The 23,678-nt window shown below is 53.0% G+C and overlaps 1 pseudogene; it reads left to right on the forward strand.

Moving 5' to 3' along the window:
* Positions 1-234: 234 nt before the first annotated feature.
* Positions 235-354, forward strand: LOC126475804 (5S ribosomal RNA; annotated as a pseudogene).
* Positions 355-23,678: the final 23,324 nt, after the last annotated feature.

A 23,678-nucleotide genomic window follows, 5' to 3' on the forward strand; every position in this document is an offset into this window, starting at 1 on the left:
GTTGTAACAATGTAATGTTAATAAATAAATGTATAAATTTCACCAAAAAAAAAATGAAGTGCGTTCTTCCAGCGCATAATTTTTGGAAGACAGGATTGTGTTCGCGCTAACCTGACGAATTATCAATAAAAAATTTTTTTGAAAAATGCGGCTGATTTCGACCGAAAACTGTGATTTTGTGTGTTGGGATAAGATCCGAATGCGAATTCTGCCGTGCGCCTACATTATATGGGCACCAACGGCCATACCATGTTGAATACACCGGTTCTCGTCCGATCACCCAAGTTAAGCAACATCGGGCCCGGTTAGTACTTGGCTGGCTGCCCGCCTGGCAACACCTCGGTGCCTCGCGTGCAGTGTTGACCTCGTGCGACTGGGCCGGCGGCGCCTCGGCGTTCGTCTGCTTACTTTGCCACGTGGCTTTCTTTCTACTGAACTGTAAGCAATGGATATACTTTACGATGACAGTGAAGAGCGACAGAACAATGTTCAGAACGAGTTTGATCATTCCGTAGAGAAACCTTCGGCTTTTGAGATTCATCGTTGGTTAATTGAGGATTTGTTGTTGTCTACTAATGACGTACTCGGTATTCAGTTCGATACGTTCTTAAATTCTGTGTTCTTAAAACTCAAATATTCCGATCTGTGTGATGCTGTTGTTTCTGTTAATGACGGTGTTCGCAAATTTCGACACCTTAACGGAAATATTAGTAATGTCACTATGTCTCACGCTGGGTTTGGTGTTCGACAAATACGGATCTTTAACCTTCTGTTTGAGATTCGAAACGGCACTATTTCTCGTCACTTGCGGCCATATGGTACTGTGTTATCTGTTGTGAAAGAGAAATGGTCGTCTGCGTACGTTTTTCAAGTAGAGAACGATGTGCGAAGTGTCAAAATGGTGGTTCGGCAGCATATTCCATCTTTTGTTTTGGTTAACGGTCACCGTGCGTTTGTCACATACAGTGGCCAGCCACAAACTTGCTTCTTTTGTAATGGTGTAAAACATTATAGGTAGGATTGTCCGAAGCGAAAACGGCCTGTTCAGCTACCACTTGCGGCCAATTTGCAAGGAGCTAGTTTTGCTTCCGTCGCCGCTACGGTCTTGAGTTTCGCCCACGGGGCTCGTACGAAAAGCGCCAGTGGCAAGCCGAACCCCACAGTGGTGTATGGGGTCTAACAACGTCAACACTGAGGATGATGCAGACCCATAGGCCAGGCTCCCATAATCAAGCCTGGACTGCACAAGGGCCCTGTATAGTCGCAACAGCGTGCAGCGATCCGCATCCCAAGATGTGTGGCTCAGGCAGCGGAGGTTGGTTGCGTTAAAGATTAAAGGGACCAAACTACAAAGGTCATCGGTCCCTTGTTTCATAAAAACACAGAGCACAGGGAAACTATCCACCAGTCAGGAGAAGCACTAAAAGAAAAATTCCGGGGGGAAGAAAAGCCCCAGGGTCCATTCTAAGACAACACGGAAAACAGAGCACAGCAACAAAAAAAACATAGAGAACAAAGGCAGAAAGAATTAAAACTGCACAGCAGAGGACTGGTTGGTTGGTTGGGTTAAAGATTAAAGGGACCAAACTACAAAGGTAAGCGGTCCCTTGTTTCATAAAAACACAGAGCACAGGGAAACTATCCACCAGTCAAGCGAAGCACTAAAAGAAAAACTCCGGGGGAAGAAAAGCTCCATGGTCCAGTGTAAGACAACACGGAAAACAGAGCACAGCAACAAAAACAACATAGAGAACAAAGGCAGAAGGAATTAAAGCTGCACAGCAGAGGACTGTGGCTGGGTGATCACGAAAATAATAGGATGAGCCAGCCACTCTGCAACACGTTAAAACCTCCAGCCTAAAAGTTTAGGGTGGAGTCGAATGACAACACAAAACTAATTAAAAGAGACAGCTCAAAAGAGGGTGATGTTACAAGAGTTAAATGGACCTATAAAAGCCACTTGCGCGAATTAAACTTAAAACCCGATCTGCCATAGAGACATTGTCACCTAAAAGAGATGATAAAGCACCCTGGAGATTAAAAGTTCGCCTGAGGGCGGTTAAAAGAGGACAGTCCAACAATATATGGGCCACCGTCATATTCGCACCACAGCGACAATGAGGGGGGGTCCTCTCGACGCAGCAGATGACCATGCGTCAGCCAAGAGTGACCAATGCGGAGCCTACACAGAACAACAGAATCCCTGCGAGAGGCCCGCATGGAGGAACCCCAAACAGTCGTGGTCGCCTTTACCTGCCGCAGCTTGTTGGGTGCAGACAGAGTGCGCCATTCGTCTCCCCACATCCCAAAGACCCGACGGTGCAAAACCGTTCAGAGAACAGTTGCCGGGAGGCCGATCTCCAACGGCAGTTTGCGGGTAGCTTCTTTAGCTAACTTGTCGGCGAGTTCGTTTCCCTCTATCCCAACGTGTCCCGGGGTCCATATGAACACCACCGAACGACCACGCTGTTCAAGAGCGTGAATGGACCCCTGGATGGCACCAACAATGGGATGGCGTTGGTAGCACTGGTCAAGAGCCTGCAGACTACTGAGCGAGTCACTGCAAATGACGAAGGACTCTCCAGTGCTGGTACGAATATGCTCAAGGGCACGAAAAATGGCTGTCAGTTCTGGAGTGTAAACACTGCAGCCTTCCGGCAAGGAGCGCTGGTCGACATAGTCCGCATGAGCATAAGCGTACCCCACACGGCCATCAACCATCGAGCCATCGGTATAGATAACCTCCGAGGCATGGTATGCGCCTAGGAGAGCAAGGAATTGGCGGCACAAGACTAAAGGAGCCGAAGCTGCGGCCGACGAATACACCAAGGTGGTGTATGTTGGCGGACCTGGAAAGCAGATGGAAGAGGCAAACACTTGAGTTGATTAAGGAGCGACCAAACACGGATCCCAATTGTATGGCCTGATCGTGGCCGCCGGTGTGGAATATGGACTGCCGCATTTTCGAAAAGGAGACGATAGTTAGGGTGACGGGGAGAACAATGGACGTGGGCAGCATAGTTGGCTAAGAGTTGTTGACGCCGAATACGAAGTGGAGGAACCCCAGCCTCAGCAAGGAGGCTATGAACAAGACGGGTGAGGAATGCTCCTGTCGCCTGTAGAACCCCACAGTGGTGAACGGGATCCAGCAGTTGCAGCGCTGAGGGCGACACTGAGCCATATGCCACACTCCCATAATCCAGTCGGGACAGCACAAGGGCATTGTAGAGCTGCAGCAGCGTGTGGCGATCTGCACCCCAAGTTGCGTTGCTTAGGCAGCGGAGGGCATTCAGATGCTGCCAGCACTGACGCTTGAGCTGACGAATATGTGGAAGCCAAGTAAGCTGGGCATCGAACAGCAATCCCAGAAAACGGTAAGAGTCAAAAGCCCTGAGCATGGCATCCTGAAGATAGAGCTCAGGGTGGGGATGGATAGTACGACGCCGACAAAAGTGCATAACACAAGTCTTCGCAGGAGAAAACTGAAACCCGTGGGCCCTAGCCCACAGGACCCGTGCAATGTGGCGAGAATATGGTGCCGCCACGTCGTGTCATATGCTCTGAAGAGATCAAAAAAGACGGAGACAAGGTGTTGGCGCCTGGAAAAAGCAGTGCGGATTGCAGACTCAAGGAAGTCCAAAGTATCGGCGGTGGAACGGCCCTGACCGAAGCCGCTCTGGCACGGAGCCAGAAGACCCCGAGACTCGAGCAGCCAACACAGCCGTCGACTCACCATGCGTTCCAGTAGCTTGCACAGAGTATTTGTCAAGCTGATGCGCCGATAGCTATCCACATTATGCAGGTCCTTACCAGGCTTCAGCACCGGAATGACGGTACTCTCCCGCCACTGCGACGGAAAGACACCATCGCCCAATATGCGGTTGAAGATGGCCAAGAACACACCACTGACAGTCCGGCGAAAGGTGTTTGAGCATCTGATTGTGGATGCCATCTGGCCCAGAGGCTGTATCGGGGTACTGTGCCAGGGCGCTCTGGAGTTCCCACAAACTAAATGGGGCGTTATACGCCTCAGGATGGCGAGAAGCAAAGGAAAGCCGTTTGCCTTCCTCCCGGCGTTTGAGCGCGCGAAACGCAGGTGGGTAATTCCCCAATGCAGAGGCCCGAACATAGTGCTGTCGAAATGCTCAGCGATTGCATCGGCATCGGTGGATACCGTCCCATTGAGGGTAAGCCCGGCGACACCTGTAGAGTGCTGCAATCCAAAGATGCGCCGAATCTTCACCCTCACCAGGGAGGGTGAAGTACGGGAGCCAATAGTGGGAACGTACCTCTCCCAGCACTCCTGTTTCCGCCTTTTGATGAGCCGCCGTGCCTGAGCACGGAGACGTTTGAAAAAAATGAGGTTCTCCAAAGATGGGTGCCGCTTATGTCGCTGAAGAGCCCGCCAACGTTCTTTAATGGCTTCAGCGACCTCTGGAGACCACCAAGGCACTGACTTTTGCCGGGGGCACCCTAACGAACGAGGAATGGTACGTTCCGCAGCGGAAGCAATCTCTACAGTCAGTGTCTCAACCGTCACATCGATGGTACCGTGGGGGAGACAGTCAACAGTGGCAGCAGAGGAGAACGTTTCCCAGTTTGCCTTGCTAAATGCCCATTTAGGCAAGCGTTCATGGGAGCGATGCCGGGGTAGTGAAAGGAAGAGTGGAAAATGGTCACTACCACACAAGTCGTCATGGACTCTCCAGTGGACCGATGGTACAAGCCCTGGGCTGCAAAACGACATATCTATGGCTGAGAACGTGCCATGCGCCACACTGAAATGTGTGGCGGGGCCAGTGTTTAAGAGGCAGAGGTCGAGTTGGGAGATGAGATTCTCGACATCTCTGCCTCGGCCAGTAATCTTCGTTCCACCCCACAGGGGATTGTGGGCGTTAAAATCCCCCAGGAGAAGAAAAGGCGTGGGAAGTTGGGCGACAAGTGCTGCCAATTCGGTCAGGGAGACTGTACCACCTGGAGGGAGATAGACACTGCAGACGGTTATGTCCTGGGTAGTCCTTACGTGGACAGCCACAGCTTCCAATGATGTTTGAAGGGGCACGGGAGCACTGTATACAGAGATAAGGACATACACGCAGGCTCCACCTGACACACAATGGTAAGTGCTACGGTTGCAGTAATAACCCCTGTATCCACGAAGGACAGGGGTCCGCATTGCCGGGAACCAAGTTTCCTGGAGGGCAATGCAGAAAGCAGGTGTCATGCTTAGAAGCTGATGTAACTCAAGTAGATGGCTAAAATAACCGCCACAATTCCACTGGAGGATTGTACAAAGCGTGTCCTGTAGGGGTATGCAGGCACTGAAAAATCAAATTACTGCGCAGGGTCACATGCAGCCATCGACTGAGAGATGGACGTCGCTACGTCCATCGTTTCGGAGGAGACAGCAAGATCTAGGTCATCAGGGGATGCAAAGAGCTCGACCTCATCCTCAGAGGCTGAGCTGACAGGAAGCGATGGCGCGGGAACCACTGGGTCCTTAGGCTTCTTAGAGGGCTTCCTCTTCTCTCACTTGTCTTTTGGAGGACGGTTTACATGCTGGGAGGGCTTTCCTGACGCATTATCAGGAACAGACGAAGAGCGTGAAGCCCTTCGACCAGCAGCTGGTGGCTTCTTCAGCCACTGGCTAGTGTCTTGTGGGACACTGGGGAAGTCCGTGGAAGGGACGCCCCCAAGGGATCCCTTCTGAACAAGTGAGGCCGGAGGAGGCCCGTGCATCCCCGGCTGATCTGCCTGAGAGCACAGTCGCCTCTCCGGCTGAGCAGCCGGAGAGCGCAGTCGCCTCTCCGGCTGAGCAGCCGGAGAGCGCAGTCGCCTCTCCGGCTGAGCAGCCGGAGAGCGCAGTCGCCTCTCCGGCTGAGCAGCCGGAGAGCGCAGTCGCCTCTCCGGCTGAGCAGCCGGAGAGCGCAGTCGCCTCTCCGGCTGAGCAGCCGGAGAGCGCAGTCGCCTCTCCGGCTGAGCAGCCGGAGAGCGCAGTCGCCTCTCCGGCTGAGCAGCCGGAGAGGGCTGTCGCCTCCCCGGCTGAGAGGTGGGGGACTGACGTCCCCATTTGTTCGGGGCGCACTGCTTCCAATCTGGGTGTTTTAGGAGCAGTGGAAGAGAGAGTGGCCCCCACCTGTGGTGGGGCAGGCGTAACGTGACTGTTCGGTGGGCCAACTGTGAGAGGAATCTTTGCAGGAACTGGTGGCGGCAGTGTTACAGCAGCGTAACTCCGCAACATAGGTGTGGGGTTGAGCCGTTCTAATTTCTTCCTCGCCTCTTGGTAAGTTAAGCGGTCCAGGGTCTTAATTTCTTGTATCTTCCGCTCTCGTTGGTAGACTGCACAGTCTGGTGAGCAGGGAGAATGATGCTCCCTACAGTTAACGCAGGTGGGAGGCGGAGCACACAGAGCATTGGGATGAGAAGGTCGTCCACAATCGCGACACGTGGGGCTGGCAGTGCATCTGGAGGACATATGTCCGAATTTCCAGCACTGGAAGCATCGCATAGGGGGTGGGACATAGGGCTGGACATCGCACCGGTTGATCATGACCTTGACCTTCTCAGGCAAGCAGTCGCCCTCAAAGGTCAGGATGAAAGCACCGGTAGCGTTCCTATTATCCTTGGGTGCCCTAAAGACACGACGAACGAAGTGTACACCCCGTCGTGCCAAGTTCTACCGTAGCTCATCATCAGACTGTAGCAGAAGATCTTTACGAAAGATAATCCCCTGGACCAAATTTAGTGACTTATGGGGAGTGACGGTAATGGGTATGTCACCAAGCTTCTCACAGGCTAGTAACGCCCTTGACTGTGCAGAGGAAGCTGCTTGTATGAAAATGGCCCCGCTCAGCATTTTGGAAAGAGATGCCACTTCCCTGGACTTATCTTCAAGATGGGTCACAAAGAACAGAGGCTTCGTCCCCAAAAATGAATCCCCATCAGTTCTGCTGCACACAAGGTATCGCGGTGAATACGGCTCCTGTCTCTCCGCAGCCCGGCGTCCCTCCCAGGGCGTGGCTAGGGAAGGGAACGATTTGGTGTCATATGTCACAGCGTTAAAGTCTTCTTTACCGCGACCATCGGATTGAGACTTTACCCGCTTCATTGCGGGGTATCCACCCCGATGCCACCCACTCCGACCAGGGGCTCTCCCCACGGGCGCCACCCAGCCACAGCAAAGGCCACCTGGCAGGATGGCCATTGCTGGGAGTCCTGATGCCCCAGACAGACGGGCATCTACTCCTTGGCATACGTGGCGAGTGAACGGCGCAGGCATCAGTAGAGCGATCCCTGTGTTGTCAGGGGGCTACAACCAAGAGGGTACACGGCGGCCCCACCACAACGGACTGGCTACCGTGCTGGATGTTAGGTGACATGTGGTCCATGGGCGTCGTCAGTGCAGATAAAGGCCCTGCGCAGTGCTTGGCAGAAAGAGCACGCAGGAGCGCATCCATGCCCAAACGATGGAGAGTGGGCAGGACTGCAATGCAACGACGAATAAGATGGCGAAAGTTCTCAACACAACATGGACACAATGCACCAAGTAAGGCGTCCTTCCCCAATCGGCTCGCTCTTTGGAAAAATTTTGAGATATGGAGGTCAAACCCTACAGGGGACCATCACATAAGGCCGAAACGTTTGAGACTCCTTTTAGTCGCCTCTTACGACAGGCAGGAATACCACGGGCCTATTGTTACCCCCGAACCCGCAGGGGGGTGGCAGCGGAGGGCGTTAAGGTGCCGCCAGCACTTTTGCTCCACCTGAGTAATATGAGGAACCCATGTGAGCCGGGCATCAATGACGAGCCCTAAGAAGCGACAAGTGTCCACCACTTCAAGCAGGTGGCCGGCGAGGTAGTGTTCAGGATGAGGGTGGACTGTCCGACGCCTGCAGAAGTGCATAACAGAAGTCGTCGGCATATAAAGAAGGAGACAACAATGACCCCACGGCTGCAGCCAGACCATTAATGGCCACTAGAAATATGGAGACGCTCAACACCGAGCCCTGCACGACCCCATTTTCCTGTGTATAAGAGGAACTAGAGGTGGCACCGACCTGCACCCGGAAAGAGCTGCGCAAGAGAAATACTTGAAGAAAAGCTGGGAGCCGACCACGAAGACCCCACTCATGCAACGTGGCGAGGATGTGATGCCTCCATGTGGTGTCATACGCCTTCCGCAGATCGAAGAATACAGCAACGAGATGCTGACGTCGGGCAAAGGCCGTACGGACAGCAGATTCCAGCCGCACCAAATTGTCCACTGCAGACCGGCCCTGGCGGAAGCCACCCTGGGATGGAGCGAGGAGACCGCGCGACTCAAGGACCCAACACAATCGCCCCCCCACCATACGTTCGAGCAATTTGCTCAAAACGTTGGTGAGGGTAATGGGACGATAGCTGTCCACCGCCAGTGGGTCCGCACCGGGCTTCAAGATGGGGACAATAAGACCCTCTCGCCATTGCGACGGGAACACGCCCTCGCTCCAGATGAGGTTAAAGATGGTAAGGATGTGTCTCCGGCAGTCCCTGGAGAGATGCTTCAGCATCTGTGCGTGGATGCAGTCCGGTCCTGGTGCTGTATCAGGGCAATCGGCGAGGGCAGCAAGGAATTCCCTCTCTCTGAGAGGAGCATTGTATTTTTCAGAACGTCGCGTGCGGAACGATAACGGCGTCTGCTCGGCACGCTCCTTGAGAGAGCGAAAGGCGGGGGGATAAGTTGCAGTCGCAGAGCTCTTAGCGAAGTGCGCAGCTAGGTGTTCAGCAATGGCGGCAGAGTCCGTGCAGACAGCGCCGTCCAAAGAGAGCCCAGGGACACCCGTAGGGATCTGGTGTCCATAAATCCGCCGTATCCGGGACCACACGAGCGAGGGGGAGACACGGGAGCCCAAGGATGAGACATACCTCTCCCAGCACTCCTGCTTGCGCCGTGCAATAAGACGACGGGCCAAGGCACGGAGCCTCTTAAAGGCGATAAGGGGCTCTAGAGATGGGTGCCGCCTATGATGCTGGAGGGCCCGCCTACAGTCGCGAATAGCCTCAGCAATCTCTGGCGACCACCAGGGTACAGCCTTCCTCCGAGGGAGTCCAGAAGGGCGGGGGATGGCAGCCTCTGCCACCGAAATGATTGACGTGGTTAAGACACAGACCACCTCGTCAATGTCACCCTGTGGGGGAGACTCAACGGTTGCCGCGGAAATAAAACTCAGCCAGTCAGCCCTGTGGAGGGCCGAGCGGGACAGGCGCCCAGAAGAATGACCCTGGGGCAGTGACAAATAGATGGGAAAATGGTCACTACCACACAGGTCAGGATGCACTCTCCAGTGGAGGGATGGGACAAGTCCGGGGCTGCAAAGAGAGAGATCGATGGCCGAGAACGAGCCATGGGCCACACTGAAATACGTGGGAGCACCGGTGTTCAAGAGGCTAAGGTCGAGATGAGCCAACAAATGCTCCACGGCACGACCGCGGTCATCGGAGACAGTCCCACCCCATAGAGGGTTGTGGGCATTGAAATCGCCCAGCAACAAGAAAGGTGGCGGCAGTTGGGCGATCAGAGCAGCCAGGACATGCTGCGCGACAGCACCATCCGGTGGAAGGTAAATACTGCAGACGGTAATAGCCTGTTGCGTCTACACCCGAACAGCGACAGCCTCTAAAGCTGTTTGTAGAGGTACAAACTCGCTGTGAAGAGATTTAAGGACATATATGCAGACGCCACCAGACACCCTTTCATAAGCTGCCCAGTTCTTAAAATAACCACGATAGCCACGGAGGGTGGGGGTTCGCATTGCTGGAAACCAAGTTTCCTGCAGAGCAATGCAAAGGAAAGGATGAAGGCTGATAAGTTGGCGGACCTCAGCTAGATGGTGGAAGAAACCGCTGCAGTTCCACTGGAGGATGGTATTAGCCATGGATGGGAAAGGCGTGAAGGTACTGGGGAGGCAGATTACGCCTCCGGGGCCCCTGCTGCTACTGAATCACCACCTGCACAACAGCCATCCATCTTGTCCGAGGGACTGGCGAGATCCAGGTCCTCAGCGGACGCCAGAATCTCCACCTCATCATCGGACGCAGAGGGAGAAGGTTGTGGTGGGACAGGTGCCACCGCTATTTCAGGATGCTTGGGAGTCTTTTTCTTCGACTGCTTTGCGCGCTGTGCCTTAGGTGGGTCTGGCTGGGAGGGCCTCACAGGGTCAGTCTCAGGGACTGAAGACCGTGACGTCCTACGACCAGCGACCGGTTGTTGATTGACAAGCTTGCGGGTGTCCGCTTTGGCACTGGGCAAAGACTGTGACGGGAGGGCCCCAAGGGACCCCTTCCGGGCGAGAGGAGCCGAAGAAGGCTCACGCTTCTCCGGCTGTGAAGGGGGTACAGATGTCCCCGGTGGTTGGGGTGGTGTTGCTCCTGAAGTATATGGAGCAGGAGCAACAGGGAGTGAAGTGCCCCCCGCAACCAAGGGGGCCGGTGAATTCTGGCAGAGCTGAGAGCGAACTGGTGTTGCAGCAGCGGCATAGGTAGACGTCATGGGCACAGGATGTAGCCGCTCATATTTCCGACGTGCCTCGGTGTAGGTCAGGCCGTCCAGGGTCTTATATTCCATTATCTTCCTTTCCTTCTGGAAGATCCGACAGTCCGGTGAGCAGGGGGAATGGTGTTCTCCACAGTTAACACAGATGGGAGGCGGAGCACATGGAGTATCAGGATGCGAAGGACGTCCACAATCCCGACACGTGATGCTGGAAGTACAGTGAGATGACATGTGCCCGAACTTCCAGCATTTAAAACACCGCATCGGAGGAGGGATATAGGGTTTCACATCACAACGGTAAACCATCACCTTAACCTTTTCGGGTAAGACATCACCCTCAAAGGCCAGGATGAAGGCACCGGTGGCGACCTGATTATCCCTCGGACCCCGATGGACGCGCCGGACGAAGTGAACACCTCGTCGTTCGAGGTTGGCGCATAATTCATCGTCGGACTGCAGAAGAAGAGCCCTGTGGAATATAATACCCTGGACCATGTTGAGACTCTTATGCGGCGTGATGCTAACTGAAACATCCCCCAACTTGTCACAATTGAGCAACCTCCGTGACTGGGCAGAGGATGCCGTTTAGATGAGCACAGAACCAGAGCGCATCTTGGACAAGCCCTCCACCTCCCCGAACTTGTCCTCTAAATGCTCCACAAAAAACTGGGGCTTGGTAGACATAAACGATTCCCAATCTACCCGCGTACACACAAGGAACCGGGGGGAATATTCTCCAACGCGTTCTTTTGCCATATGTTCCTCCCATGGAGTGGCCAGGGAGGGAAATGATCGTGGTTCATACTTCCTGCCGTTGAGGTTAGACCTCGATCGCTTAGAGACTGCTGGTGGAGACCCACCAGCGATAGATGATGTACCACGCTTCATTGCGGGTCATCCGCCCTCATGCCACCTACTCCGACCAAGGGCCCTCCCCACGGGCGCCACCCAGCCACAGCAATAGCCACCTGGCAGGATGGCCATTGCCGGGAGTCCTGATGCCCCAGGGAGATGGGCATTTACTCCTTGGCATACATGGGGAGTGAACGGCGCAGGCATCAGTAGAGCGATCCCTGTGTTGTCAGGGGGCTACAACCAAGAGGGTACATGGCGGCCCCACCACAACGGACTGGGTACCATGCTGGATCTTAGGTGCAAAAAAGTCCAAGGTCGTCGTCACAGTTAAAAGCAACAATGCAGAGTGCAGTGCGGTAATCGCACCCAGTGACGTATCCCCGCCTAAGAGACGGAAAACGAGTGGGACACCATTGCAACGACGAAAAAGCCGGCTGAAGGTCTCAATGCACGGCGGACACAGTGCACCATGTAAGGCGCCCTTCCCCAATTGGCTCGCTCTTCGGAATAATTTAGAAAGATGGAGGTCAAACCCGAGAGGGGACCATCACATAAGGCTGAAACATGTGAGACTCCTTATAGTCGCCTCTTACGACAGGCAGGAATACCGTGGGCCTATTCTAACCCCCCAACCCGCAGGGGGCAGGCGCCCAGAAGAATGAGACTGGGGCAGTGACAAATAGATGGGAAAATGGTCACTACCACACAGGTCAGGATGCACTCTCCAGTGGAGGGATGGGACAAGTCCAGGGCTGCAAAGAGAGAGATCGATGGCCGAGAACGAGCCATGGGCCACACTGAAATGCGTGGGAGCACTGGTGTTCAAGAGGCTAAGGTCGAGCTGAGCCAACAAATGCTCCATGGCACGACCACGGTAATCGGAGACAGTCCCACCCCATAGAGGGTTGTGGGCATTGAAATCGCCCAGTAACAAGAAAGGTGGCGGCAATTGGGCCAGCAGTGCAGCCAGCTCATGCTGCGTGACATCACCATCCGGTGGAAGGTAAAGACTGAAGACGGTAATAGCCTGTGGCGTTCACACCCGTACAACGACAGCCTCTAAAGCCGTTTGTAGAGGGACCAACTCGCTGTGAAGAGAGTTAAGGACATAGATGCAGACGCCACCAGACACCCTTACATAAGCTGCGCGATTCTTATAATAACCCCGATAGCCACGGAGGGCGGTGTTTCGCATTGCTGGAAAGCAAGTTTCCTGCAGAGCAATGCAGAGAAAAGGATGAAGGCGATAAGTTGTCGGAGCTCAGCTAGATGGTGGAAGAAACCGCCGCCGTTCCACTGGAGGATGCTATTCGCCATGTCTGAGAGAGGTGTGACGGGACTTGGAAGGCAGATTACGCCGCTGGGTCACCTGCTGCCTGCGATTGAGCACCGGTGCTAGCGCAATCCATGGCGTCTGAGGGACCGGCGAGATCGAGGTCCTCAGTGGACGCCAGAATCTTCACCTCGTCCTCGGACACAGAGCTTGTAGGAAGCGGTGGGACGGGTGCCACCGCAATGTCGTTATTCTTGGGGACTTTCTTCTGCTTCTGTTTCTCGCGTTGTGCCTTCGGTGGTTCAGGCTTGGAGGGCTTCACTGGGTCAGTCTCAGGGACGGACGTCGACCGTGAGGCCCTACGACCAGGGACTGGTGGTTGTTTGAGCCACTTGTGGGTGTCTGCTGTGCCACTGGTCGGAACTTGTGAAGGGAGGTCCCCAAGGGACCCCTTCCTTGCGAGTGTAGCCGAAGAAGTCTTACGCTTCTCCGGCTGGGAAGGGGGAACTGATGTCCCCGATTGTTGGGGGGGGGGGGGTGTTGCTCCTGAAGTAGATGGAGCAGGAGCAACAGGTTGTGAAGTGCCCCCCACAAGCAAGGGGGCTGGTGGATGCTGACCGATCTGAGAGCCGATTCGTGATGATGGGACAACCATCGTTGCAGCAGCGGCGTAGGTTGACGTCATTGCCACAGGATGGAGCCGCTCGTATTTCGGTCTAGCCTTGGGGTAGGTCAGGCGGTCCAGGGTCTTATATTCCATTATCATCCTTTCTTTCTGGAATATCCTACAGTCCGGCGAGCAGGGGGAATGGTCTTCTCCGCAGTTAACACAGATAGGAGGTGGGGCACATGGAGTATCAGGATGCGAAGGACGTCCACAATCCCGACACGTGATGCTGGAAGTACAGCAAGATGACATGTGCCCGAACTTCCAGCATGTAAAACACCGCATCGGAGGAGGGATATATGGCTTCACATCACAACGGTAAACCATCACCTTAACCTTTTCGGGTAAGACATCGCCCTCAAAGGCCAAGATGAAGGCACCAGTGGCTATCTGATTATCCCTTGGACCCCGATGGACGCGCCGGACGAAGTGAACACCTCGTCGTTCTAGGTTGGCGAGTAGTTCATTGTTGGACTGCAGAAGAAGATCCCTGTGGAATATAATACCCTGGACCATGTTTAGACTCTTATGGGGTGTAATTTTAACTGAAACATTCCCCAACTTGTCACAAGTGAGCAACCTCCGTGACTGGGCAGAGGATGCTGTTTTGATGAGAACCGACCCAAAGCGCATTTTGGACAAGCCCTCCACCTCCCCGAACTTGTCCTCTAAATGCTCCACAAAAAACTGAGGTTTAGTTTGCATAAAAGATTCACCATTGACCCGCGTACAGACAAGGTACCGGGGTGAATAATCTCCACTGCTGTCTTTAGCCATGCGTTCCTCCCATGGAGTGGCCAGGGAGGGAAATGATCTTGGATTGAATTGCTTGCTGTTGAGGTTAGACCTCGATCGTTTAGAGACTGCTGGTGGAGGCCCACCAGCGAGAGATGATGTACCACGCTTCATTGTGGGTCATCCGGCCTGATGCCACCCACTCCGACCAGGGGCCCTCCCCACGGGCGCCACCCAGCCACAGCAAAGACCACCTGGCAGGATGCCCTTTGCTGGGAGTCCCGATGCCCCAGAGGGATAGGCATCTACTCCTCGGCATACGTGGGGAGGTAGCAGCCCAGGCATCAGCAGTGCGATCCCTGTGTAGTCAAGGGGCTACCACCAAGAGGGTACATGACGACCCCACCACAACGGACTGGCTACTGTGCTGGATGTCGGGTGTCGAATGTCCATATGTGCCAGGAGGGCAAAGATGGAAGTTCATAATGGAGGGCATGTATGCAGCCTGGAACACACAGCAGCTGATGTGGCTGGAAGTATGGTGTAAGGCCAACTCCATGACAATATTGGGTGTGCCAGATCTTAGGGCAAGATGGATATATAATACACCACGTAAGGCGTCCTTCCCCAAATGGTACGCACTAACAGAAAATTTTGAAAGGTAGTGGTCAAACCCCTTAGGGGACCATCACATTAAGGCCGAAACGTTTGAGACTCCTTTTAGTCGCCTCTTACGACAGGCAGGAATACCGCCGGCCTATTCTTACCCCCGAACCCGCAGGGGGAACGGGGACAGGGATAGGAATGGTGCGAATGCACTGCAAATTACGCAAACATCGCGTGTGAGACGAGGCGAGGAAGCTCACATCGCCAGCAGTGGCGCCCTACAGCACGACACTGCCACACCCCGCACAGGCATCCTCCGGTCGGCCGCGCGCCAGCCCGGACGTGTGTTAGGCTCGTGCCTGTCAGCACCTTCGTGTTCTACAGGCGGTGTCTCAGTCGCGTGTTTGGTGCTGCGCCTCTCAGCGTTCTCTCTTCTCTACTAGTTCCTGTAAGTTTATTGACGCATTATTATGAACCGTGATAACTCCGTACAGTGTGTTTTTGATAGGAACGCGGCTAGACCGTCGCCTTTTGATGTTCACGAATGGGTATTTTCCGAATTGCGTATTCCCTAATCTGATTTGGTCGGCATCCAGCTTGATTTTATTCAAAACTCTGTCTTTTTCAAACTTCCGAACGCGGATTTTGTCGACAAGCTCGTTACCGAAAGTGGTAGCGTTAAGAAATTTAAGCACGTGGACGGTGCTTTGTCTGACGTTTTGATACTGCCGGCAGGCTTCGGCATTCGAAATGTGAAGGTTTATAATGTTCCTTTTGAATGCCCCAATGAGGCCATTGCTCTTAAACTTGGCGAATTTAGCACCGTTCTTAGTGTGGAGAATGATGTGTGGCCTGCAGGTTTTAGGTACCGGGTTCTGAGTGGTGTTCGGACGGTACGTGTAGATTTGAAGAAACATATACCGTCGTATCTGATCATTGCTGGCACGCGAGCTTTCCTCAGCTATAGTGGGCAGCCGCAGACGTGCTCCGTGTGTGGCAAAACAGATCATTTGCGACAAACCTGCACTTTACTCAGGCCGGCGCAGCTGCCGCGCGAAGCTGTTGACAACACCACGTATGCAGGCGCGTTGGTTGGACCCCCCCTCGCTCGCCCCGACCGACCGACAGGCTTCTGCCGCTCCTGCGGCTGTGGCTCCTGTGTCCGATAATGTGACTCCGCCGACAGTTGTCGTGCCCCCGGTTGTGTCAGAACAAAGTTTATCTGCCGAACGCACCCCACGCGAGGTCCGTATTGCCGATTTGCCAGTCGTCAGTGTTCCGGACGTGCGCGTTGCGGAGACTTCTGAAATGTTGGTCGAGTCACCTCGGCCGATTTCAGTCCCCGCCCCGCCGACAGAGAAGCGGAAATTGCCGTCACAACCGGGCCCGTCCACTGCCTGCGAGGCGGATGCTAGCAGTGCCGAAAGTGAGGTGTCCCAAGTTTCCACTCAGTCCGCCCCTGCCGATCCAAAACCGAAGCGTAAGAGGTCAAAGAAGCGTTCGAAAACGGCGCCCACTGAGGGCGTCGACTTCACCTTCGACCAGGCGGTTGAGGGACTGACAGATACTTTGGTTCACGAGCGTCGCGACGCACCTTTCGTACACGGTCCACCTGTGTCGGTGCCCGCCACCCCCGCTTCCCGCGCCGTCCCGGACGTCGCACCTCTTCCTTCGGACACCATGCAGTGGTCTGAGGATGTGGAGGAGGATCACGTTTTCTAGTTACGCTTAAGTTAAAGAGTCCACCCTGACGCGTGCATTCCACCAGTTACGCGTCCTCACACTTAATGTCAATAAAATCCGCAGTGTCCCTAAAATTGACGCCCTTTTACACTTTTTGCAATCTGCTCGTTGCGATCTGGTTTTCCTTCAAGAACTTACGGCTCACGTTGTCCCACATCTCACTGCGTTTAATGTTATTCTTAATATTGATCCGGAAGTGGCCTTTGGTACGGCGATTTTAATCACGCCCGGTTTAGAGTATAACAACATAGAAATTTTACCGGATGGACGAGGGTTGGCATGTGTTATCTGCGACATATTTTTTGTTAACGTGTACGCCCCCTCTGGAACTGACAATAAACGTCTGAGGAATACCTTTTTCAGTCATGATGTATGTCAGCTTTTCCATCGGAACCACCGACGGATCATCTTAGGTGGTGATTTTAATTGTGTTTTGCGTGATGCCGACCAGGAGCCGACGGCGAATAAGTGTCTTGCACTGCAAACTTTAGTTGACACTTATAAACTTGAAGACACGTGGCTTCGTTTTAGTCCGACTGCTACAGGTTTTACTTATTTTTATCCTACTGGGCATAGTAGATTGGACAGAATTTATATCTCGCCGGATCTCACTGCTCACATCTTGCAGGCGGAAGTTGCTCCCGTCGCTTTTTCGGATCATTGTGGTTACTTGTGTGCTTTTAATGTCCCGTATGTTCGCCCGGAACGTACGCGCTCCTATTGGAAATTCAATGTTAGTGTTTTGGATGACGTCAGTCTTGTCTAACAGGTGCATTTGTTGTGGCAACAACTTCTTCAGCGCCGCCCACAGGCGCGTTCTACTGTCGATTGGTGGCTCCGTCACGCTAAACCGGCTATTCGTACGTTGCTCATTAATTATTGTCGTGACAAGGCCCATTGGGACATGATGACGGTCGTTTTTATCGCGATTGTTTACGGGATTTAATTACTCCGGTTACCGACCGCCCTGAACTCCTTCCCACGTTACGGAAAATTAAAGCGAAGATTTTAAACCATCTGCATCGCAAGGCACAGGGCTCTGTTGTCCGTAGCAGGCCTTTTATTCCTACGTTGAAGGAACCAGTTTCATTGTATCATTTACGACGTGCCCGTCTGCGGCGTGAAAAACTTTTATTCAATGACTGGATTACGCGTGACGGCCTTAAGACTTCAGATCGACGGGTGATTCAGGGCGAAATTTACCATCACTACTCTCACATCTTTCAATTTCAACCTTTGAATGACGCCTCCTTGCAGACGTTTTTACACGACCTGCCTTCCATTTTAACGCGTCAGGATAGACTTCTTTTAAATGAGCGTTTTACAGCTGCTGATGTTTCTGCCGCTGTTAAGGCTAGCCCGAAGGGAAAGGCCCCTGGCAATGACGGCATCCCTGTGGAATTTTATGTCAAATTTTCCGGTCTTTTAACTGACACTTTCGTTGCCATGGTTAATGAAATCCATAACGGCCTCGATGTGCCGGAAGAATTTTTAGAGGGGCTCATGGTCCTCATCCCGAAAACAACTGGCACCCCAAGTGCGGTGACTTTACGGCCGATTACTCTATTAAACGCCGATTATAAAATCGTAGCGCGCTGCTTTTCACACCGTTTGCGGGCGGCGTTAAAGTCCGTCACTAGCCCTTCTCAATCGTGTGCCGTACCTGGACGGAATATTTATGATGCTGTCCTCGCGTATCGTGAGTGTATCGCTTATGCCGCGTCCAGCCGTGGCGGCCGGGCTGCGATGCTCTCCATTGATTTTCACAACGCGTTTGACAGAATCAGTCACGAGTACTTGCGGCGGGTCATGTCTAAGTTGGGGTTTGGTTTAAAATTCACGCATGTGATATCCAACCTTCTGAAATCGGCTACTTCCAGAATCCTTTTTCATGGCCAGGCCGGTGATGTCCTCAGGATGAACAGATCCGTCCGCCAGGGGTGCCCACTTTCCATGGGCTTATTCGTTTTAGCTTTGGATCCACTGCTCTGCAAAATAACGACTGTTTGCCACGGTGTACCGTTTGGTACGGGTTCGCTTGTCTGTCGGGCGTATGCGGATGACTTGGGAGTTTTTATCCAACGTCCTGACGATATTGATGCGCTACGTCTCATTCTTCAACAGTTTGAAACGGCATCAGGTGCGGTTGTCAACCCCCGTAAGTCCATCTTACTGCCGCTTACTGCGACCATGAGAGCTGTCCGTTGTGATTGGTACACCGTACAGTTGCGACATAAGATTCTCGGGATCCAGATGACTCCAAATGTACAACGGATGACGGTGTTAAATTGGCGCGCGGTGTTATATTCTGTTCGGGCGGCGACTCAGGCTCCCGCCAAACGAAATTTATCATTGCTGGAGAGGGTTTCGGTTGTTAATACCCAGATGTTGGCCAAGGCCTGGTACCTGGCTCAAGTTTTGCCGGTGCCGAAGGAGATCGAACGGGCCATCAAGCATGCTGTTTCTTGGCTGGTCTGGCGAGGCGAAATCTTTAAAGTCGCCTACAATATTTGTACGCTCCCGCCGGACAGAGGCGGCCTCGGTATGGTCGATTTTCCTTCCAAGTGTGCTGCACTTTTGCTCCACCGAACCAACTGTGTGATCGCCAATGCCGGGCAGTGCCCCACGTCGGCTCTCTTCGACCTTTACCGCCCAGCTTCTCTCCGCGCGCCTGTCTCTGTCCAGGCTATCCAGTACAAATTAAATTTCGTTCGCCAGTATTTCCTCCACACTAGCTATCTGATAGGTGACGACCGGCGCAGGGGTAACGTCAGCGCGATCGCAGAGGCCCTCCGCGGAACTCCGCCGACTAACAAATGGGAGTTGCGGTTGCCGCAATACAATTGGCGGACGGTGTGGTCCAACATCTCCAGTCCATTGTTGGCATCAGATGTTCGGGACACCTGGTATAAAGTTGTGAATCGCACCGTTGCCACGAATGCGAAACTCCACGCAATCAATCTCCTCCCGAGTGGCCTATGTGGGCGGTGCGCGGCTGAGGACACGATCGAACACCGATTTGTGTGCCCCCAGTTTAAAGAGGTGTGGGATGCCACCTGTGAGATGTTGGCGTTGATCAATAGGACTACCCCGCGTGCCATACAACCTTTGTATATCCTGGTTCCCGACTGGCGGCCGTATCCTGCCACCAAGAGAAACGCTACCGTGTGGATTGCCGCACATGCGATTTTCTCTCTCCGACTCATGGATCGCTTGCAGTTTTTGACATATCTTTGGGACTATTATGGACGGGAGAAACAGAACCCGAAGTGTGTTTCCCATTATGCCCGATTTTTAGATGTCCCTCTACGGACCGCCTTTACCACTTTAAATATTTCTCTCCTGCCATGATTATGTACTTCCATTTCTACTATTCCTTTTGGGGGGACATGCGGAATGATGTATATGTTCTATTTTCTTGATGTATGACAGTCAATTTGTCTCACCGGCTCGACGTTTCTCCCGCCATTTTAGGCGGTTGTCCTTAGGATTCTCCCTATTGGTCTTTCTCTCCTGGATTTGACGTTTGTTCCCTATTGCTGACATTTACTTCATTTTTGTGACTATTTCTGGACTGTCATTGACTTGTCCCTGAACTGTGAGACGGTGCTTCCAGATATTTTGTGTTGCAATGGTTGCCTCCTGGGCACGGAAATCAAGCTTATCAAGCTTCTCGAGACGACGAAATATGTTTGCTGCCGCCGGAATTGCGTAGAATTCACCATTCCCGTGCGCCAGACATATTTGGCATGTTTAGTGTGGTCGTTTGTGTTTTGTTTTTTTTCTTTGAGAGTCTCTTTCTTTGCCTTTCTCTGGCGGCGGTGGGCCACCGCTGCCGACTTGTGGTCATTGTCCTCCTAGCATGGTTTTTATTTGTGTTTTGCGTCTTCGTTCTTCCTTCCTTCCGTTATTACCACACCTTCAGAGGACATTAAATTTGTTTTTTTTTTTCTCGCTTCTTTTTGGACATGTTTCCGCTGGCCACAACGGACCTTTGTTCTCCTACAGGCTCGCCCTTAATATATATATATATATAAATGCTATGTCACACATTAATAAAGAGAGAACAACACGCCACTCTTTCCGTTATTCCACGTTTCTCGGGTTGGGAGGGCGCCGGAGACACTGTGGCCAGGCCTCGGATTGCGACCCCTGCCTGCTTTGCCTCCGCCGCCACCCTGGCCTGATCGTACAAGAAAGTATATTTAGTTTTTTCAAAAAAAAAAAAAAAAAAAGATTAACGGTACGTACTGACAACGATGGAAAGTGAAGATAGGAACAACAATATTCAGTGCGAATTTAACCGATCCGTCCCTCGTCCGACCGCTATCGAAATTCATAATTGGATACTTAATGATTTGCAAATACCGGCTTGTGACATTTTAGGACTCCAACTGGACACTTTTCTGAATTCTGTCTTTTTGAAATTACGTAGTTACGAATTTTGTGAGACAGTTGTTCATGTAAATGACGGTGTGCCGCAGTTTAAACACAATAATCAAACCGTGAGTGACGTTAAAGTGACGAACGCGGGTTATGGCTTACGAACTGTCAGGGTGTTTAATCTGCCGTTCGAAGTGAAAAATGAAACCTTTTCTAGATGTCTTGGTCCTTACGGTACTGTGTTCTCTGTTCTAAAAGAAAAATGGTCTGCCGCGTACCCTATACAGTGCGAAAACGGTGTGCGGAGTGTTCGTATGATTGTTCGCAAGCATGTGCCGTCCTTTGTTTACACTGCCGGGCATCGTGCATTTATCACATACAGTGGGCAACCGCAAACATGTTCTTTCTGTAATCGACCCGATCACTTTCGCCCAAATTGCCCACGGCGTAAGTGACCATTGCAACTGCCGCTGGGCGACCAAGGTAGCGAACCCATGAGTTGGGCGGCGGTCGCTTTAGGCCCCGCCCCCCCCCCCTCCCCACAACCAGCTCGCCGTGTTGATCTTCCGGTAGACATGGACGTGTCCCCTGCCACTCTTACGGAGGACCAGCAGACTAACAGTGATCCCGTCATGTTAAACGCGGTAGCCTTACCCGAGCCAGACGCTCGTGCAACAACACCCGTCACGGGAGTAGAACCCTCCCCGGCTGTTGCCGCCACAGTAGCCATTGCCTCAGTACCCGAATTGGTCACCGATGAGACGCCCACCCCCACAGCCAGTCCCGGTGTCGTAGCAGTCGATCAATCTGTGACTTTTGAGGACGTGGACAGGGCAGTTTTCGTCCTGCCACAACAGGTGACGGACGTCTCGCATGTGGTCACAAGTGGCTCTGAGCACTATGGGACTCAACTGCTGTGGTCATTAGTCCCCTAGAACTTAGAACTACTTAAACCGAACTAACCTAAGGACAGCACACAACACCCAGCCATCACGAGGCAGAGAAAATCCCTGACCCCGCCGGGAATCGAACCCGGGAACCCGGGCGTGGGAAGCTAGAACGCTACCGCACGACCACGAGATGCGGGCCATGTGGTCACGACAGGCCGTGCACCCGTGGACACTGCCCCCTCTCTCGACAGCCAAGACTCGTCCTCTTCTGTTCGTGCGTCGATTCGATCGCGTAGTGATCAGGAAACTGATAGGCGCGACAGAAGTAGGAGTTCGTCGACCGATTCTCGACGGTCGTCTGCGAGAAGAGGGCGTAGTCCGTCACCTGTTAGGAGAACGCTTTCTCAAGGGAAGGCAAAGCGGCAGCGGCGTAAGGGGGCGGGCAGCGCGAGAGCGCGGAAGTTCGGCCCGGCGCGAGAGCGGGCGGCGGCGGTGCTGGCGGCGGCCAGGCTGCGGGCTCGGAAGCGCACAGGGCCGAAGTGGTCCGGCATCTGCAAACTGTCATCCACCAATCGGACGCGCTGCCTCCCAGTGAAACGGTTCCGCACCCTGCCATGAAAGATACGCCTCCGGTTGCGAGCCTGCGCCCTGTGACACAGGACGCAGTAGTAACGCAACATCGTAGAGACTTGTCCGCGATGTCTGTCGCGTAGGTGTCCCCACCTGTTACCCGACAGGGAGCGTGGGGTGATGAGATGCCCGATGATTAATTTACAACTACCTACAGTGTGGCATTCCGTATTTTAAGCACGCGGATGACAACCCATGCCGAGTCATATATGTCTTTTAACGTTTTATTTTGTGTGTGTTTTCACTGTTTTATCTGTGTTTTATTTGTTTTCTTTTTTTATGGTCGCTGGTAATCAGTTCACAGTGCTCACCACTAACGTTAATAAGATGCGCAGTCACCACAAGGCTATAGCACTCTATAATTTTTTAACAGAAAATTGTTGCCAGGTAGCTTTTTTACAAGAGGTGACCGCTGAAGCATTTTAGTCAGATCGGACATCGAGGTGCAAACTGCCGAATGCTTACCCAATGGGCGGTCAAAGTTTGTGAAATTAATGGTTACGCGTTTGTTAACGTTTACGCGCACTCTGGCAACAAACCTACGCGAAATAATTTTTATGCTCATGAACTGTGCCAGGTTTTATACCAAAATAGAGATAATTTTATCCTCGGGGGTGATTTTAATGGAGTCATTGACGATCGCGACCAGGAACCACAGCCCAACCGGTGTGGCGAACTGAAGGCATTGGTAAATGGTTTACAGCTGCGAGACACGTGGCGGGTTCTCAACCCCCACCGTACTGAATTTACCTACTTTTATCCTAATGGACATAGTCGTTTAGACAGGATTTATGTCTCGCCCCAGCTTGCCAATGCCGTCATTACTGCAGAGGTGCCACCGGTGATTTTTTCTGACCATTCCAGTTACATTTGTCAGTTAAATTTAGGCATGTGCCCACGTTCGTCACTTAAAAATGTGTGGAAATTAAACTGTAGCATTTTAAATGATAACTATTTTAAAACGAGTTTTTTAGATATGTGGCACAACCTTGTGCGGATCCGACCGGTCGGTCCCACCGCTCTTTACTGGTGGACCACGGTGGCCAAACCGGCGGTCAGAAAATATTTAATTGATTTTAGTCACGAAGCGGCACGGTGGCGCCGAGCTACGGCCGACTTCCACCGCCAGTTTTTGAGCGAGCTCGCGCAGCGCGCTACTGCGCAGCCGGAACTGTTGCCCACTCTGAGGGAATTTAAAGCGAAGTCGCTGCGGGATTTGCGGCAGAAATGTGAGGGGACAGTGAGGCGGAGCCAGCCTGTGGGCGCCGTGCCCGGAGAGACGGTCTCTGCGTACCACCTCCGTAGGGAGAGGTGCCGCCGCGCAAAATTACGGCTAAACACGTGGACGCTAGCCGCCGGGATCA

This window comes from Schistocerca serialis, chromosome 4 (assembly GCF_023864345.2).
Source record: "Schistocerca serialis cubense isolate TAMUIC-IGC-003099 chromosome 4, iqSchSeri2.2, whole genome shotgun sequence".
In the NCBI taxonomy this organism is placed as follows: domain Eukaryota; kingdom Metazoa; phylum Arthropoda; class Insecta; order Orthoptera; family Acrididae; genus Schistocerca; species Schistocerca serialis.